Source organism: Oncorhynchus clarkii, chromosome 25, assembly GCF_045791955.1.
Source record: "Oncorhynchus clarkii lewisi isolate Uvic-CL-2024 chromosome 25, UVic_Ocla_1.0, whole genome shotgun sequence".
In the NCBI taxonomy this organism is placed as follows: domain Eukaryota; kingdom Metazoa; phylum Chordata; class Actinopteri; order Salmoniformes; family Salmonidae; genus Oncorhynchus; species Oncorhynchus clarkii.
In genome coordinates, this window is record NC_092171.1 from 45,484,492 (window position 1) to 45,503,978 (window position 19,487).

Below are 19,487 nucleotides of genomic sequence, written 5' to 3' on the forward strand. Positions count from 1 at the left end.
TGTGGTCTGCTAGATATCGGTAGATATATCTGGTCAGATAGATATCAGTAGATATATCTGGGCAGGTAGAATAAAGGTAGATGTATCTGGTCAGCTAGATATCGGTAGATATTTCTGGAGAGATAGAAATATCTGGTCAGGTAGAAATATCTTGTCAGGTAGAGAATATGGTCAGGCAGATATATCTGGTAGAAATATCTTGTCAGGTAGATATAGGCAGATATAACTGATCAAGGAAGATATAACTGGTCAGGCAGACATCTTGTCAGGTAGAAATATCTGGTCAGGTAGAAAAAGGTAGATGTAGCTGGTCAGGTATATATAGGCAGATATAACTGTTCAGGTAGATATGTCTGGTCAGGTAGATATAGGCAGATATAACTAGTCAGGTAATATAACTGGTCAGGTAGTTTTATCTGGACAGGTATAAATATCTGGTCAGCTAGAAATATCTGGTCAGGTAGGTATATATATCTGCCCAGGTAGAAAAGTCTGGTCTGGTAGATATCGGTAGATATATATGGTCAGGTAGATATCGGTAGATATGTCTGGCCAGGCAGACATATCTGGTCAGGCAGACATATCTGGTCAGGTAGAAATATTTGATCAGGTAGATCTATCTGGTCAGGTAGATAGATCTGGTCAGGTAGATAGATCTGGTCAGGTAGATAGATCTGGTCAGGTAGATAGATCTGGTCAGGTAGATAGATCTGGTCAGGTAGATATTTCTGGTCAGGTAGATAGATCTGGTCAGGTAGATAGATCTGGTCAGGTAGATAGATCTGGTCAGGTAGATAGATCTGGTCAGGTAGATAGATCTGGTCAGGTAGATAGATTTGGTCAGGTAGATAGATCTGGTCAGGTAGATATCTCTGGTCAGATAGATATCAGTAGATATATTTGGTCAGATAGATATCAGTAGATATATTTGGTCAGGTAGATATAGGTAGAAATATCTGGTCAGGTAGAAAAAGGTAGATGTATCTGGTCAGGCCGATATAACTGGTCAAATCAAATCAAATTTATTTATATAGCCCTTCGTACATCAGCTGATATCTCAAAGTGCTGTACAGAAACCCAGCCTAAAACCCCAAACAGCAAGCAATGCAGGTGTAGAAGCACGGTGGCTCGGAAAAACTCCATAAAAAGGCCAAAACCTAGAAAGAAACCTAGAGAGGAACCAGGCTATGTGGGGTGGCCAGTCCTCTTCTGGCTGTGCCGAGTGGAGATTATAACAGAACTTGGCCAAGATGTTCAAATGTTCATAAATTACCAGCATGGTCAAATAATAATAATCACAGGCAGAACAGTTGAAACTGGAGCAGCAGCACAGCCAGGTGGACAGGGGACAGCAAGGAGTCATCATGTCAGGAAGTCATGAGGCATGGTCCTAGGGCTCAGGTCCTCCGAGAGAGAGAAAGAAAGAGAGAAAGAGAGAATTAGAGAGAGCATACTTAAATTCAGACAGGACACCGAATAGGACAGGAGAAGTACTCCAGATATAACAAACTGACCCTAGCCCCCCGACACATAAACTACTGCAGCATAAATACTGGAGGCTGAGACAGGAGGGGTCAGGAGACACAGGAGACACTGTGGCCCCATCTGAGGACACCCCCAGACAGGGCCAAACAGGAAGGATATAACCCCACCAACTTTGCCAAAGCACAGCCCCCACACCACTAGAGGGATATCTTCAACCACCAACTTACCGTCCTGAGACAAGGCCGAGTATAGCCCACAAAGATCTCCGCCACGGCACAACCAAAGGGGAGGTAGATATATCTGGTCAGGTAGATATGTCTGGTCAGGTAGATATATCTGGTCAGGTAGATATGTCTGGTCAGGTAGAAATATTTGGTCAAGGAGATCTATCTGGTTAGGTAGAAATATCTGGTCAGTAGATATATCTGGTCAGATAGATATCAGTAGATATATCTGGTCAGATAGATATCAGTAGATATATCTGGGCAGGTAGAATAAAGGTAGATGTATCTGGTCAGCTAGATATCGGTAGATATTTCTGGAGAGATAGAAATATCTGGTCAGGTAGAAATATCTTGTCAGGTAGAGAATATGGTCAGGCAGATATATCTGGTAGAAATATCTTGTCAGGTAGATATAGGCAGATATAACTGATCAAGGAAGATATAACTGGTCAGTCAGACATCTTGTCAGGTAGAAATATCTGGTCAGGTAGAAAAAGGTAGATGTAGCTGGTCAGGTATATATAGGCAGATATAACTGTTCAGGTAGATATGTCTGGTCAGGTAGATATAGGCAGATATAACTAGTCAGGTAATATAACTGGTCAGATAGTTTTATCTGGACAGGTATAAATATCTGGTCAGCTAGAAATATCTGCCCAGGTAGAAAAGTCTGGTCTGGTAGATATCGGTAGATATATATGGTCAGGTAGATATCGGTAGATATATATGGTCAGGTAGATATCGGTAGAACTATCTGGTCAGGTAGAAATATTTGGTCAGGTAGATCTATCTGGTCAGGTAGAAATATCTGGTCAGGCAGAAATAACTGGGTAGGTAGATATTTCTGGTCAGGTAGATAGATCTGGTCAGGTAGATAGATCTGGTCCGATAGATAGATCTGGTCAGGTAGATAGATCTGGTCAGGTAGATAGATCTGGTCAGGTAGATAGATTTGGTCAGGTAGATATATCTGGTCAGGTAGGTATATATATCTGCCCAGGTAGAAAAGTCTGGTCTGGTAGATATCGGTAGATATATATGGTCAGGTAGATATCGGTAGATATGTCTGGTCAGGTAGAGAATATGGTCAGGCAGATATATCTGGTAGAAATATCTTGTCAGGTAGATAGGCAGATATAACTGATCAAGGAAGATATAACTGGTCTGGTAGATATATCTGGTCAGGCAGATATATCTGGTCAGGCAGATGTATCTGGTCAGGTAGAAATATCTGGTCTGGTAGATATAGGCAAATATAACTTGTAAGGTATATATCGGAAGATTTATCTGGTCAGGTAGAAATATCTGGTCAGGTAGATGTATCTGGTCAGGTAGAAATATCTGGTCAGGTAGACATATCTGTATATCTATCTGGTCAGGTAGATATAGGCAGATATATCTGCTCAGGTAGACATATCTGTAGATATATCTGCTCAGGTAGATATAGGCAGATATAACTGGTCAGGTAGAAATATCTGGTCGGGTAGACATATCTGTATATCTATCTGGTCAGGTAGATATAGGCAGATATATCTGCTCAGGTAGACATATCTGTAGATATATCTGCTCAGGTAGATATAGGCAGATATAACTGGTCAGGTAGAAATATCTGGTCAGGTAGAAATATCTGGTCAGGTATATAAGGGTAGAAATAACTGGTCAGGTAGATATGGGTAGAAATAACTGTTCAGGTAGAAATATCTGGTCAGGTAGATATCGGTAGATGTGTCTGGTCAGGTAGATCTATCTGGTCAGGTAGATCTATCTGGTCAGGTAGATATGGGTAGACATATCTGGTCAGGTATATATGGGTAGAATAACTGGTCAGGTAGATATGGGTAGAAATAACTGGTCAGGTAGAAATATCTGGCCAGGTAGATATCGGTAGATATATCTGGTCAGGTAGATATAGACAGATATATCTGGTCAGGTAGATATCGGTAGATATATCTGGTCAGGTAGAAATATCTGGACAGGTAGAAATATCTGGTCAGGTAGAAAAAAGTAGATGTATCTGGTCAAGTAGATATCGGTAGATAAATCTGGTCAGGTCGAATTATCTAGTCAGGTAGATTTCGGTAGATATATCTGGTCAGCTAGAAATATCTGCTCAGGTAGAAATATATGGTCAGGTAGAAATATCTGGTCTGGTAGAAATCGGTAGATATATCTGGTCAGGTCGATATATCTGGTCAAGTAGAAATATCTGGTCAGGTAGATATCGGTAGATATAACTGGTCAGATAGAAATATCTGGTCAGGTATAAATATCTGGTCAGGTGTAGAAATCGGTAGATATTTCTGGTCAGGTAGATATTGGTAGATATGTCTGGTCAGGTAGAAATATCTGGTTCAGGTAGATATCGGTAGATATATCTGGTCAAGTAGAAATATCTGGTCAGGTCGATATATCTGGTCAGGTAGAAATATCTGGTCAGGTATAAATATCTGGTCAGGTAGATATCGGTAAATATAACTGGTCAGGTAGAAATATCTGGTCAGGTAGAAATATCTGGTCAGGTAGAAATATCTGGTCACGTAGATCTATCTAGTCAGGTAGATATGGGTAGAAATAACTGGTCAGGTAGATATGGGTAGATATAACTGGTCAGGTAGAAATATCTGGTCAGATATAAATATCTGGTCAGGTAGAAATATCTGGTCAGGTAGATCTATCTGGTCAGGTAGATATGGGTAGAAATATTTGGTCAGGTAGATCAATCTGGTCAGGTATATATGGGTAAAATAACTGTTCAGGTAGAAATATCTGGTGAGGTATGAATATGTCTGGTCAGGTAGAAATATCTTTTCATGTAGATATGGGTAGAAATAACTGGTCAGGTCGATATATCTGGTCAGGTAGAAATATCTGGTCAGGTATATAAGGGTAGAAATAACTGGTCAGGTAGATATGGGTAGAAATAACTGTTCAGGTAGAAATATCTGGTCAGGTAGATATCGGTAGATGTGTCTGGTCAGGTAGATCTATCTGGTCAGGTAGATCTATCTGGTCAGGTAGATATGGGTAGACATATCTGGTCAGGTATATATGGGTAGAATAACTGGTCAGGTAGATATGGGTAGAAATAACTGGTCAGGTAGAAATATCTGGCCAGGTAGATATCGGTAGATATATCTGGTCAGGTAGATATAGACAGATATATCTGGTCAGGTAGATATCGGTAGATATATCTGGTCAGGTAGAAATATCTGGACAGGTAGAAATATCTGGTCAGGTAGAAAAAAGTAGATGTATCTGGTCAGGTAGATATCGGTAGATAAATCTGGTCAGGTCGAATTATCTAGTCAGGTAGATTTCGGTAGATATATCTGGTCAGCTAGAAATATCTGCTCAGGTAGAAATATCTGGTCAGGTAGAAATATCTGGTCTGGTAGAAATCGGTAGATATATCTGGTCAGGTCGATATATCTGGTCAAGTAGAAATATCTGGTCAGGTAGATATCGGTAGATATAACTGGTCAGATAGAAATATCTGGTCAGGTATAAATATCTGGTCAGGTGTAGAAATCGGTAGATATTTCTGGTCAGGTAGATATTGGTAGATATGTCTGGTCAGGTAGAAATATCTGGTTCAGGTAGATATCGGTAGATATATCTGGTCAAGTAGAAATATCTGGTCAGGTCGATATATCTGGTCAGGTAGAAATATCTGGTCAGGTATAAATATCTGGTCAGGTAGATATCGGTAAATATAACTGGTCAGGTAGAAATATCTGGTCAGGTAGAAATATCTGGTCAGGTAGAAATATCTGGTCACGTAGATCTATTTAGTCAGGTAGATATGGGTAGAAATAACTGGTCAGGTAGATATGGGTAGATATAACTGGTCAGGTAGAAATATCTGGTCAGATATAAATATCTGGTCAGGTAGAAATATCTGGTCAGGTAGATATCGGTAGATGTGTCTGGTCAGGTAGATCTATCTGGTCAGGCAGATCTATCTGGTCAGGTAGATATGGGTAGACATATCTGGTCAGGTATATATGGGTAGAATAACTGGTCAGGTAGATATGGGTAGAAATAACTGGTCAGGTAGAAATATCTGGCCAGGTAGATATCGGTAGATATATCTGGTCAGGTAGATATAGACAGATATATCTGGTCAGGTAGATATCGGTAGATATATCTGGTCAGGTAGAAATATCTGGACAGGTAGAAATATCTGGTCAGGTAGAAAAAAGTAGATGTATCTGGTCAGGTAGATATCGGTAGATAAATCTGGTCAGGTCGAATTATCTAGTCAGGTAGATTTCGGTAGATATATCTGGTCAGCTAGAAATATCTGCTCAGGTAGAAATATCTGGTCAGGTAGAAATATCTGGTCTGGTAGAAATCGGTAGATATATCTGGTCAGGTCGATATATCTGGTCAAGTAGAAATATCTGGTCAGGTAGATATCGGTAGATATAACTGGTCAGATAGAAATATCTGGTCAGGTATAAATATCTGGTCAGGTGTAGAAATCGGTAGATATTTCTGGTCAGGTAGATATTGGTAGATATGTCTGGTCAGGTAGAAATATCTGGTTCAGGTAGATATCGGTAGATATATCTGGTCAAGTAGAAATATCTGGTCAGGTCGATATATCTGGTCAGGTAGAAATATCTGGTCAGGTATAAATATCTGGTCAGGTAGATATCGGTAAATATAACTGGTCAGGTAGAAATATCTGGTCAGGTAGAAATATCTGGTCAGGTAGAAATATCTGGTCACGTAGATCTATTTAGTCAGGTAGATATGGGTAGAAATAACTGGTCAGGTAGATATGGGTAGATATAACTGGTCAGGTAGAAATATCTGGTCAGATATAAATATCTGGTCAGGTAGAAATATCTGGTCAGGTAGATCTATCTGGTCAGGTAGATATGGGTAGAAATATTTGGTCAGGTAGATCAATCTGGTCAGGTATATATGGGTAAAATAACTGTTCAGGTAGAAATATCTGGTGAGGTATGAATATGTCTGGTCAGGTAGAAATATCTGGTCAGGTAGATATGGGTAGAAATAACTGGTCAGGTCGATATATCTGGTCAGGTAGAAATATCTGGTCAGGTATAAATATCTGGTCAGGTAGAAATATCTGGTCACGTAGATCTATCTAGTCAGGTAGACATGGGTAGAAATAACTGGTCAGGTAGATATGGGTAGAAATAACTGTTCAGGTAGAAATATCTGGTCAGGTGGATCTATCTGGTCAGGTGGATCTATCTGGTCAGGTAGAAATATCTGGTCAGGTAGAAATATCTGGTCAGGTAGATATAGGGAGATATGTCTGGTCAAGTAGATATATCTGGTCAGGTCGATATATCTGGTCAAGTAGATCTATCTAGTCAGGTAGATATGGGTAGAAATAACTGGTGAGGTAGATATGGGTAGATATATCTGGTCAAGTAGATCTATCTAGTCAGGTAGATATGGGTAGAAATAACTGGTGAGGTAGATATGGGTAGATATATCTGGTCAAGTAGATATATCTGGTCAGGTAGAAATATCTGGTCAGGTAGATATCGGCAGATTTAACTGGTCAGGTAGAAATATCTGGCCAGATAGAAATATCTGGTCAGGTAGAAATATCTGGTCAGGTAGATCTATCTGGTCAGGTAGATATGGGTAGAAATATCTGGTCAGGTAGATCAATCTGGTCAGGTATATATGGGTAAAATAACTGGTCAGGTAGTTATGGGTAGAAATAACTGTTCAGGTAGAAATATCTGGTGAGGTATATATGGGTAGAAATAACTGGTCAGGTAGATATGGGTAGAAATAACTGTTCAGGTAGAAATATCTGGTCCGGAAGATCTATCTGGTCAGGTAAAAATATTTGGTCAGGTAGAAACATCTGGTCAGGTAGATTTATCTGGTCAGGTAGAAATATCTGGTCAGGTATTTAAGGGTAGAAATAACTGGTCAGGTAGAAATAACTAGTCAGGTAGAAATATCTGGTCAGGTAGAAATATCTGGTCAGGTATATAAGGGTAGAAATAACTGGTCAGGTAGATATGGGTAGAAATATCTGGTCAGGTAGAAATATCTGTTCAGGTAGAAATATCTGGTCAGGTAGATCTACCTGGTCAGGTAGATATGGGTAGAAATAACTGGTGAGGTAGATATGGGTAGAAATAACTGTTCAGGTGAAAATATCTGGTCAGGTAGATATAGCAAGATATATCTGGTCAGGTAGATATCGGTAGATATGTCTGGTCAGGTAGAAATATCTGGTCAGGTAGAAATATCTGGTCAGGTAGAAATATTTGGTCAGGTAGAAATATCTGGTCAGTTAGATATCGGTAGATTTAACTGGTCAGGTAGAAATATCTGGTCAGGTAGAAATACCTGGTCAGGTAGATATCGGTAGATATGTCTGGTCAGGTAGATATCGGTAGATTTAACTGGTCAGGTAGAAATATCTGGTCAGGTAGAAATATCTGGTCAGGTAGATATCGGCAGATTTAACTGGTCAGGTAGAAATATCTGGTCAGGTAGATATGGGTAGAAATATCTGTTTAGGTGGATCTATCTGGTCAGGTATATATGGGTAGAAATAACTGGTCAGGTAGATATGGGTAGAAATAACTGTTCAGGTAGAAATATCTGGTCAGGTAGAAATATCTGGTCAGGTAGATATGGGTAGAAATAACTGTTCAGGTAGAAATATCTGGTCAGGTAGAAATATCTGGTCAGGTAGAAATATCTGGTCAGGTAGAAATATCTGGTCAGGTAGATATGGGTAGAAATAACAGTTCAGGTAGAAATATCTGGTCAGGTAGAAATATCTGGTCAGGTAGAAATATCTGGTCAGGTAGATATGGGTAGAAATAACTGTTCAGGTAGATATATCTGGTCAGGTAGAAATATCTGGTCAGGTAGAAATATCTGGTCAGGTAGAAATACCTGGTCAGGTAGATATCGGTAGATATGTCTGGTCAGGTAGATATCGGTAGATTTAACTGGTCAGGTAGAAATATCTGGTCAGGTAGAAATATCTGGTCAGGTAGATATCGGTAGATTTAACTGGTCAGGTAGAAATATCTGGTCAGGTAGATATGGGTAGAAATATCTGTTTAGGTGGATCTATCTGGTCAGGTATATATGGGTAGAAATAACTGGTCAGGTAGATATGGGTAGAAATAACTGTTCAGGTAGAAATATCTGGTCAGGTAGAAATATCTGGTCAGGTAGATATGGGTAGAAATAACTGTTCAGGTAGAAATATCTGGTCAGGTAGAAATATCTGGTCAGGTAGAAATATCTGGTCAGGTAGATATGGGTAGAAATAACTGTTCAGGTAGAAATATCTGGTCAGTTAGAAATATCTGGTCAGGTAGAAATATCTGGTCAGGTAGATATGGGTAGAAATAACTGTTCAGGTAGATATATCTGGTCAGGTAGAAATATCTGGTCAGGTAGAAATATCTGGTCAGGTAGACATTGGTAGATTTATCTGGCCAGGTAGATATAGGCAGATATAACTGGTCAGATGGAAATATCTGTTCAGGTATAAATATCTGGTCAGGTAGAAATATCTGGTCAGGTAGAAATATCTGGTCTGGTAGAAATCGGTAGATATATCTGGTCAGGTAGATACAGGCAGATATGTCTGGTCAGGTCGATATATCTGGTCAGGTATAAATATCTGGTCAGGTAGAAATAACTGGTCAGGTAGAAATATCTGGCCAGGTAGATATGGGTAGAAATATCTGTTTAGGTGGATCTATCTGGTCAGGTATATATGGGTAGAAATAACTGGTCAGGTAGATATGGGTAGAAATAACTGTTCAGGTAGAAATATCTGGTCAGGTAGAAATATCTGGTCAGGTAGAAATATCTGGTCAGGTAGAAATATCTGGTCAGGTAGATATCGGTAGATATAACTGGTCAGGTATAAATATCTGGTCAGGTATAAATATCTGGTCAGGTAGAAATATCTGGTCAGGTAGAAATATCTGGTCAGGTATAAATATCTGGTCAGGTAGATATCGGTAGATATAACTGGTCAGGTAGAAATATCTGGTCAGGTATAAATATCTGGTCAGGTATAAATATCTGGTCAGGTAGATATCGGTAGATATAACTGTTCAGGTAGAAATATCTGGTCAGGTAGATTTATCTGGTCAGGTAGAAATATCTGGTCAGGTATATAAGGGTAGAAATAACTGGTCAGGTAGATATGGGTAGAAATATCTGGTCAGGTAGATTTATCTGGTCAGGTAGAAATATCTGGTCAGGTATATAAGGGTAGAAATAACTGGTCAGGTAGAAATATCTGGTCAGGTATATAAGGGTAGAAATAACTGGTCAGGTAGATATGGGTAGAAATATCTGGTCAGGTAGAAATATCTGGTCAGGTATATAAGGGTAGAAATATCTGGTCAGGTATATATGGGTAGAAATAACTGTTCAGGTAGAAATATCTGGTCAGGTAGATATCGGTAGATGTGTCTGGTCAGGTAGATCTATCTGGTCAGGTAGATCTATCTGGTCAGGTAGAAATATCTGGTCAGGTATATAAGGGTAGAAATAACTGGTCAGGTAGATATGGGTAGAAATATCTGGTCAGGTAGAAATATCTGGTCAGGTAGATTTATCTGGTCAGGTAGAAATATCTGGTCAGGTATATAAGGGTAGAAATAACTGTTCATGTAGAAATATCTGGTCAGGCAGATATAACTGGTCAGGTAGACATATCTGGTCCGGTAGATCTATCTGGTCAGGTGGAAATATCTGGTCAGGTCAGGTATATAAGGGTTGAAATAACTGGTCAGGTAGATTTATCTGGTCAGGTAGAAATATCTGGTCAGGTATATAAGGGTAGAAATAACTGGTCAGGTAGAAATAACTGGTCAGGTATATAAGGGTAGAAATAACTGGGCAGGTAGATATGGGTAGAAATAACTGTTCAGGTAGAAATATCTGGTCAGGTAGATTTATCTGGTCAGGTAGAAATATCTGGTCAGGTATATAAGGGTAGAAATAACTGGTCAGGTAGAAATAACTGGTCAGGTATATAAGGGTAGAAATAACTGGTCAGGTAGATATGGGTAGAAATAACTGTTCAGGTAGAAATATCTGGTCAGGTAGATATCGGTAGATGTGTCTGGTCAGGTAGATCTATCTGGTCAGGTAGATCTATCTGGTCAGGTAGATCTATCTGGTCAGGTAGATATGGGTAGACATATCTGGTCAGGTATATATGGGTAGAATAACTGTTCAGGTAGATATGGGTAGAAATAACTGTTCAGGTAGAAATATCTGGTCAGGTAGATATAGCAAGATATATCTGGTCAGGTAGATATCGGTAGATATATCTGGTCAGGTAGAAATATCTGGTCACGTAGAAATATCTGGTCAGGTATATAAGGGTAGAAATAACTGGTCAGGTAGATATGGGTAGAAATAACTGTTCAGGTAGAAATATCTGGTCAGGTAGATATCGGTAGATGTGTCTGGTCAGGTAGATCTATCTGGTCAGGTAGATCTATCTGGTCAGGTAGATATGGGTAGACATATCTGGTCAGGTATATATGGGTAGAATAACTGTTCAGGTAGATATGGGTAGAAATAACTGTTCAGGTAGAAATATCTGGTCAGGTAGATATAGCAAGATATATCTGGTCAGGTAGATATCGGTAGATATATCTGGTCAGGTAGAAATATCTGGTCAGGTAGAAATATCTGGTCAGGTATATAAGGGTAGAAATAACTGGTCAGGTAGATATGGGTAGAAATAACTGTTCAGGTAGAAATATCTGGTCAGGTAGATATCGGTAGATGTGTCTGGTCAGGTAGATCTATCTGGTCAGGTAGATCTATCTGGTCAGGTAGAAATATCTGGTCAGGTATATAAGGGTAGAAATAACTGGTCAGGTAGATATGGGTAGAAATATCTGGTCATGTAGAAATATCTGGTCAGGTAGATTAATCTGGTCAGGTAGAAATATCTGGTCAGGTATATAAGGGTAGAAATAACTGTTCATGTAGAAATATCTGGTCAGGCAGATATAACTGGTCAGGTAGACATATCTGGTCCGGTAGATCTATCTGGTCAGGTAGAAATATCTGGTCAGGTAGATTTATCTGGTCAGGTATATAAGGGTAGAAATAACTGGTCAGGTAGAAATAACTGGTCAGGTATATAAGGGTAGAAATAACTGGTCAGGTAGATATCGGTAGAAATAACTGTTCAGGTAGAAATATCTGGTCAGGTAGATATCGGTAGATGTGTCTGGTCAGGTAGATCTATCTGGTCAGGTAGATCTATCTGGTCAGGTAGATATGGGTAGACATATCTGGTCAGGTATATATGGGTAGAATAACTGTTCAGGTAGATATGGGTAGAAATAACTGTTCAGGTAGAAATATCTGGTCAGGTAGATATAGCAAGATATATCTGGTCAGGTAGATATCGGTAGATATATCTGGTCAGGTAGAAATATCTGGTCAGGTAGAAATATCTGGTCAGGTAGAAATATCTGGTCAGGTAGATCTATCTGGTCAGGTAGATCTATCTGGTCAGGTAGATATGGGTAGAAATAACTGGTCAGGTAGATATGGGTAGAAATAACTGTTCAGGTAGAAATATCTGGTCAGGTAGATATAGCAAGATATATCTGGTCAGGTAGATATCGGTAGATATATCTGGTCAGGTAGAAATATCTGGTCAGGTAGATATGGGTAGAAATAACTGTTCATGTAGAAATATCTGGTCAGGCAGATATAACTGGTCAGGTAGACATATCTGGTCCGGTAGATCTATCTGGTCAGGTAGAAATATCTGGTCAGGTAGATTTATCTGGTCAGGTATATAAGGGTAGAAATAACTGGTCAGGTAGAAATAACTGGTCAGGTATATAAGGGTAGAAATAACTGGTCAGGTAGATATCGGTAGAAATAACTGTTCAGGTAGAAATATCTGGTCAGGTAGATATCGGTAGATGTGTCTGGTCAGGTAGATCTATCTGGTCAGGTAGATCTATCTGGTCAGGTAGATATGGGTAGACATATCTGGTCAGGTATATATGGGTAGAATAACTGTTCAGGTAGATATGGGTAGAAATAACTGTTCAGGTAGAAATATCTGGTCAGGTAGATATAGCAAGATATATCTGGTCAGGTAGATATCGGTAGATATATCTGGTCAGGTAGAAATATCTGGTCAGGTAGAAATATCTGGTCAGGTAGAAATATCTGGTCAGGTAGATCTATCTGGTCAGGTAGATCTATCTGGTCAGGTAGATCTATCTGGTCAGGTAGATATGGGTAGAAATAACTGGTCAGGTAGATATGGGTAGAAATAACTGTTCAGGTAGAAATATCTGGTCAGGTAGATATAGCAAGATATATCTGGTCAGGTAGATATCGGTAGATATATCTGGTCAGGTAGAAATATCTGGTCAGGTAGATATGGGTAGAAATAACTGGTCAGGTAGAAATATATGGTCAAGTAGATATCGGTAGATTTAACTGGTCAGGTAGAAATATCTGGTCAGGTAGATCTATCTGGTCAGGTATATATCGGTAGAAATAACTGGTCAGGTAGATATGGGTAGAAATAACTGTTCAGGTAGAAATATCTGGTCAGTTAGAAATATCTGGTCAGGTAGAAATATCTGGTCAGGTAGAAATATCTGGTCAGGTAGAAATATCTGGTCAGGTAGATATGGGTAGATATGTCTGGTCAGGTATAAATATCTGGTCAGGTAGAAATATCTGGTCAGGTAGAAATATCTGGTCAGGTAGAAATATCTGGTCAGGTAGACATCGGTAGATTTATCTGGTCAGGTATAAATATCTGGTCAGGTATAAATATCTGGTCAGGTAGAAATATCTGGTCTGGTAGAAATCGGTAGACATATCTGGTCAGGTATATATGGGTAGAAATAACTGGTCAGGTAGATATGGGTAGAAATAACTGTTCAGGTAGAAATATCTGGTCAGGTAGATATAGCAAGATATATCTGGTCAGGTAGATATAGCAAGATATATCTGGTCAGGTAGATATCGGTAGATATATCTGGTCAGGTAGAAATATCTGGTCAGGTAGAAATATCTGGTCAGGTAGATATGGGTAGACATATCTGGTCAGGTATATATGGGTAGAAATAACTGGTCAGGTAGATATGGGTAGAAATAACTGTTCAGGTAGAAATATCTGGTCAGGTAGAAATATCTGGTCAGGTAGATATGGGTAGACATATCTGGTCAGGTATATATGGGTAGAAATAACTGGTCAGGTAGATATGGGTAGAAATAACTGTTCAGGTAGAAATATCTGGTCAGGTAGATATAGCAAGATATATCTGGACAGGTAGATATCGGTAGATATATCTGGTCAGGTAGAAATATCTGGTCAGGTAGATATGGGTAGAAATAACTGGTCAGGTAGAAATATCTGGTCAAGTAGATATCGGTAGATTTAACTGGTCAGGTAGAAATATCTGGTCAGGTAGATCTATCTGGTCAGGTAGATATGGGTAGAAATATCTGTTTAGGTGGATCTATCTGGTCAGGTATATATGGGTAGAAATAACTGGTCAGGTAGATATGGGTAGAAATAACTGTTCAGGTAGAAATATCTGGTCAGGTAGATGTCGGAAGATATGTCTGGTCAGGTAGAAATATCTGGTCAGGTAGATCTATCTGGTCAGGTAGATATGGGTAGAAATAAATGTTTAGGTGGATCTATCTGGTCAGGTAGATATGGGTAGAAATATCTGTTTAGGTGGATCTATCTGGTCTTGTATATATGGGTAGAAATAACTGGTCAGGTAGATATGGGTAGAAATAACTGTTCAGGTAGAAATATCTGGTCAGGTAGACATCGGTAGATTTATCTGGTCAGGTATAAATATCTGGTCAGGTAGAAATATATGGTCAGGTAGAAATATCTGGTCAGGTAGATATCGGTAGATATATCTGGTCAGGTATATATCGGTAGATATGTCTGGTCAGGTAGATCTATCTGGTCAGGTAGATATGGGTAGAAATATCTGTTTAGGTGGATCTATCTGGTCAGGTATATATGGGTAGAAATAACTGGTCAGGTAGATATGGGTAGAAATATCTGGTCAGGTAGAAATATCTGGTCAGGTAGATTTATCTGATCAGGTAGAAATATCTGGTCAGGTATATAAGGGTAGAAATAACTGGTCAGGTAGATATGGGTAGAAATATCTGGTCAGGTAGAAATATCTGGTCAGGTAGAAATATCTGGTCAGGTAGACATCGGTAGATTTATCTGATCAGGTATAACTATCTGGTCAGGTATATAAGGGTAGAAATAACTGTTCATGTAGAAATATCTGGTCAGGCAGATATAACTGGTCAGGTAGACATATCTGGTCCGGTAGATCTATCTGGTCAGGTAGAAATATCTGGTCAGGTCAGGTATATAAGGGTTGAAATAACTGGTCAGGTAGATTTATCTGGTCAGGTAGAAATATCTGGTCAGGTATATAAGGGTAGAAATAACTGGTCAGGTAGAAATAACTGGTCAGGTATATAAGGGTAGAAATAACTGGGCAGGTAGATATGGGTAGAAATATCTGGTCAGGTAGATCTATCTGGTCAGGTAGAAATATCTGGTCAGGTATATAAGGGTAGAAATAACTGGTCAGGTAGATATGGGTAGAAATATCTGGTCAGGTAGAAATATCTGGTCAGGTAGATTAATCTGGTCAGGTAGAAATATCTGGTCAGGTATATAAGGGTAGAAATAACTGTTCATGTAGAAATATCTGGTCAGGCAGATATAACTGGTCAGGTAGACACATCTGGTCCGGTAGATCTATCTGGTCAGGTAGAAATATCTGGTCAGGTAGATTTATCTGGTCAGGTAGAAATATCTGGTCAGGTATATAAGGGTAGAAATAACTGGTCAGGTAGAAATAACTGGTCAGGTATATAAGGGTAGAAATAACTGGTCAGGTAGATATCGGTAGAAATAACTGTTCAGGTAGAAATATCTGGTCAGGTAGATATCGGTAGATGTGTCTGGTCAGGTAGATCTATCTGGTCAGGTAGATCTATCTGGTCAGGTAGATATGGGTAGACATATCTGGTCAGGTATATATGGGTAGAATAACTGTTCAGGTAGATATGGGTAGAAATAACTGTTCAGGTAGAAATATCTGGTCAGGAAGTTATAGCAAGATATATCTGGTCAGGTAGAAATATCTGGTCAGGTAGAAATATCTGGTCAGGTAGAAATATCTGGTCAGGTAGATATGGGTAGAAATAACTGGTCAGGTAGATATGGGTAGAAATAACTGTTCAGGTAGAAATATCTGGTCAGGTAGATATCGGTAGATATATCTGGTCAGGTAGAAATATCTGGTCAGGTAGATATGGGTAGAAATAACTGGTCAGGTAGAAATATCTGGTCAAGTAGATATCGGTAGATATATCTGGTCAGGTAGAAATATCTGGTCAGGTAGATATGGGTAGAAATAACTGGTCAGGTAGAAATATCTGGTCAAGTAGATATCGGTAGATTTAACTGGTCAGGTAGAAATATCTGGTCAGGTAGATCTATCTGGTCAGGTAGATATGGGTAGAAATATATGTTTAGGTGGATCTATCTGGTCAGGTATATATGGGTAGAAATAACTGGTCAGGTAGATATGGGTAGAAATAACTGTTCAGGTAGAAATATCTGGTCAGTTAGAAATATCTGGTCAGGTAGAAATATCTGGTCAGGTAGATATCGGTAGATATGTCTGGTCAGGTATAAATATCTGGTCAGGTAGAAATATCTGGTCAGGTAGAAATATCTGGTCAGGTAGACATCGGTAGATTTATCTGGTCAGGTATAAATATCTGGTCAGGTATAAATATCTGGTCAGGTAGAAATATCTGGTCTGGTAGAAATCGGTAGAAATATCTGGTCAGGTAGATATAGCAAGATATATCTGGTCAGGTAGATATCGGTAGATATATCTGGTCAGGTAGAAATATCTGGTCAGGTAGAAATATCTGGTCAGGTAGAAATATCTGGTCAGGTAGATATGGGTAGACATATCTGGTCAGGTATATATGGGTAGAAATAACTGGTCAGGTAGATATGGGTAGAAATAACTGTTCAGGTAGAAATATCTGGTCAGGTAGATATAGCAAGATATATCTGGTCAGGTAGATATCGGTAGATATATCTGGTCAGGTAGAAATATCTGGTCAGGTAGATATGGGTAGAAATAACTGGTCAGGTAGAAATATCTGGTCAAGTAGATATCGGTAGATTTAACTGGTCAGGTAGAAATATCTGGTCAGGTAGATCTATCTGGTCAGGTAGATATGGGTAGAAATAAATGTTTAGGTGGATCTATCTGGTCAGGTAGATATGGGTAGAAATATCTGTTTAGGTGGATCTATCTGGTCTTGTATATATGGGTAGAAATAACTGGTCAGGTAGATATGGGTAGAAATAACTGTTCAGGTAGAAATATCTGGTCAGGTAGACATCGGTAGATTTATCTGGTCAGGTATAAATATCTGGTCAGGTAGAAATATCTGGTCAGGTAGAAATATCTGGTCAGGTAGATATCGGTAGATATATCTGGTCAGGTATATATCGGTAGATATGTCTGGTCAGGTAGATCTATCTGGTCAGGTAGATATGGGTAGAAATATCTGTTTAGGTGGATCTATCTGGTCAGGTATATATGGGTAGAAATAACTGGTCAGGTAGATATGGGTAGAAATATCTGGTCAGGTAGAAATATCTGGTCAGGTAGATTTATCTGATCAGGTAGAAATATCTGGTCAGGTATATAAGGGTAGAAATAACTGGTCAGGTAGATATGGGTAGAAATATCTGGTCAGGTAGAAATATCTGGTCAGGTAGAAATATCTGGTCAGGTAGATATCGGTAGATATAACTGGTCAGGTAGAAATATCTGGTCACGTAGATCTATCTAGTCAGGTAGATATGGGTAGAAATAACTGGTCAGGTAGATATGGGTAGAAATAACTGGTCAGGTAGATATGGGTAGAAATAACTGTTCAGGTAGAAATATCTGGTCTGGCAGATATAACTGGTCAGGTAGACATTCTGGTCCGGTAGATCTATCTGGTCAGGTATATAAGGGTAGAAATAACTGGTCAGGTAGATATGGGTAGAAATATCTGGTCAGGTAGAAATATCTGGTCAGGTAGATTTATCTGGTCAGGTAGAAATATCTGGTCAGGTATATAAGGGTAGAAATAACTGGTCAGGTAGATATGGTTAGAAATATCTGGTCAGGTAGATTTATCTGGTCAGGTAGAAATATCTGGTCAGGTAGATTTATCTGGTCAGGTAGAAATATCTGGTCAGGTATATAAGGGTAGAAATAACTGGTCAGGTAGATATGGGTAGAAATAACTGTTCAGGTAGAAATATCTGGTCAGGTAGATATCGGTAGAGGTGTCTGGTCAGGTAGATCTATCTGGTCAGGTAGATCTATCTGGTCAGGTAGATCTATCTGGTCAGGTAGATATGGGTAGACATATCTGGTCAGGTATATATGGGTAGAATAACTGGTCAGGTAGATATGGGTAGAAATAACTGTTCAGGTAGAAATATCTGGTCAGGTAGAAATATCTGGTCAGGTAGATATAGCTAGATATGTCTGGTCAGGTAGAAATATCTGGTCAGGTAGAAATATCTGGTCAGGTAGATTTGGGTAGAAATAACTGTTCATGTAGAAATATCTGGTCAGGTAGATATCGGTAGATATGTCTGGTCAGGTATAAATATCTGGTCAGGTAGAAATATCTGGTCAGGTAGAAATATCTGGTCAGGTAGACATCGGTAGATTTATCTGGTCAGGTATAAATATCTGGTCAGGTAGAAATATCTGTTCAGGTAGAAATATCTGGTCTGGTAGAAATCGGTAGATATATCTGGTCAGGTAGATACAGGCAGATATGTCTGGTCAGGTATAAATATCTGGTCAGGTAGAAATATCTGGTCAGGTAGAAATATCTGGTCAGGTAGACATCGGTAGATTTATCTGGTCAGGTATAAATATCTGGTCAGGTAGAAATATCTGGTCAGGTTGATATATCTGGTCAGGTAGATATCGGTAGATATAACTGGTCAGGTAGAAATATCTGGTCAGGTATAAATATCTGGTCAGGTATAAATATCTGGTCAGGTAGATATCGGTAGATATAACTTTTCAGGTAGAAATATCTGGTCACGTAGATCTATCTAGTCAGGTAGATATGGGTAGAAATAACTGGTCAGGTAGATATGGGTAGAAATAACTGGTCAGGTAGATATGGGTAGAAATAACTGTTCAGGTAGAAATATCTGGTCTGGCAGATATAACTGGTCAGGTAGACATATCTGGTCCGGTAGATCTATCTGGTCAGGTATATAAGGGTAGAAATAACTGGTCAGGTAGATATGGGTTGTAACGAGTTTCGTCTTCATACGAAGAAGAGTCGGACCAAAATGCAGCGTGTGGTTTACGATCCATGTTTATTAATAATACGAAACACGAATCTCCAATACAATACTACAAAACCAAAACGTAACGAAACCCTAACAGCCTATATAGTGTGAACACAGGGACACATAGGACAGGAACAATCACCCACAAACACACAGTGAAACCCAGGCTACCTAAATATGGTTCCCAATCAGAGACAATGACGAACACCTGCCTCTGACTGAGAACCATATCAGGCTGAACATAGAAATAGACAAACAAGACATGAAACATAGAATACCCACTCAGATCACACCCTGACCAATCAAAACATAGAAAATACAAA